At 41.9% G+C, this 1,342-nt stretch overlaps 1 pseudogene; it reads left to right on the top strand.

Moving 5' to 3' along the window:
- The first annotated feature begins 389 nt into the window (after positions 1 to 389).
- LOC120239122 lies at positions 390 to 920 on the top strand (annotated as a pseudogene).
- The last annotated feature ends 422 nt before the right edge of the window (positions 921 to 1,342 follow it).

The following is a 1,342-nucleotide window of genomic DNA, read 5'->3' as shown; positions in this document are numbered from 1 at the left end:
CCAGCTTGTGAGTTCAAGCCCCACGTTGGGCTCTGTGCTGACAGTTCAGAGCCTGGAGCCTGGAGCCTGCTTGGGATCCTGTGTCTTCCTGGAGTCTTCTCTCTGCTCCTCTCGCACATGTGCTCTGTCTCTCTCTTTCAAAAATAAATATTTAAAAAAAATTTACCGTGTTTGATGACTTTTTATAGATCATTGCGTGTTTCAATTATTTTTTTTTTTGGTCACATCTTCAGTTACCTTTGCTGTGTTAAAAACAGAGCACAAACAAAACCAAAAACTCGTTTTCTGGCCGCTCCACTTCCTCACCAAGTGCAGCTCTGGCTTGAGGCTCTTGGCTCCTGGTAAGCCCACGCCACGATCTTGTCTCTCCATCTGCCATCACGATCATCATCTCCTGGGACCTCATCAGCCATAATGAGTCGTTCTCTGACTTCTGTAAGATCCGGGAGATCGCGGAGAGCTGTCTGGAGGCAGAGGGAGGATGCTCAGTAGGACAGAGGGTAACATTAATGACCTGCTCATTGGTGGAAATGGCCCGGCTGAAGTCCCGAAGAGCAAAGGTACGAAAGGAAGGTAATCACTGGTGTTGATATTGTCATGAACCATCACTTGCAGGAAACCAGCTCTACAATAGAAGCCTGCAAGAAGTACATCAAAGATTACATGAAATCTATCAAAGGCAAACTTGAAGAACAGAGGCCAGACAGAGGAAAACCTTTTATGAGAAGGGGCTATGGAACAAATCAAGTATATCTTTGCAAATTTCAAAAAAACGACCTTTATTTTATTTATTTATTTTTTTTACTGGTGAAAACATGAATCCAGAGAGCATGATGGGGTCTTCTGGACTACGGTGAGGACATGCGACCCCATATATGATTTTCTTTAAAGATGGTTTAGAAATGGAAACATGTTCATGAATTTGGTCATTAATTTGTATGTATCACCTGTTGTCATAACTGGCTGCTTCTCTTCACACAATACCAGGGCTTACACAAATGGGACTGATGTCATCTTGAGATCTTCAGCGATTTTGACCTTGATTTATTTGGAGCCAAGACACTGTTTTTAAGAAAAGAAAAACATGCACTCTAGGTTGTCTAAAAATAAAATGCATTTCAACTCATTTGAGAGAATGCCTCTTAGTTTAATACATAATTAAACCATCCCGTGTAGCGTCCTGGAGAAGCTAGAGCCTGGTTATAGGAAACTTCTAGAAAGCATAGGGTGGCCTGTATATAACTTTTAGAGTGGAAGTCATTACAGGGACTGGACTATAAAAAACAAGAACCCAAAGCCTTAACTCTGAGTTGAAGTAAAGGAAAGACCATGCTCTTAGCTG

Source organism: Hyaena hyaena, unplaced genomic scaffold, assembly GCF_003009895.1.
Source record: "Hyaena hyaena isolate Hyena2069 unplaced genomic scaffold, ASM300989v1 scaffold_226, whole genome shotgun sequence".
In the NCBI taxonomy this organism is placed as follows: domain Eukaryota; kingdom Metazoa; phylum Chordata; class Mammalia; order Carnivora; family Hyaenidae; genus Hyaena; species Hyaena hyaena.
The sequence above is the reverse complement of the archived record's forward strand: the minus strand, read 5'-3'. Positions and strand labels throughout refer to the sequence as shown.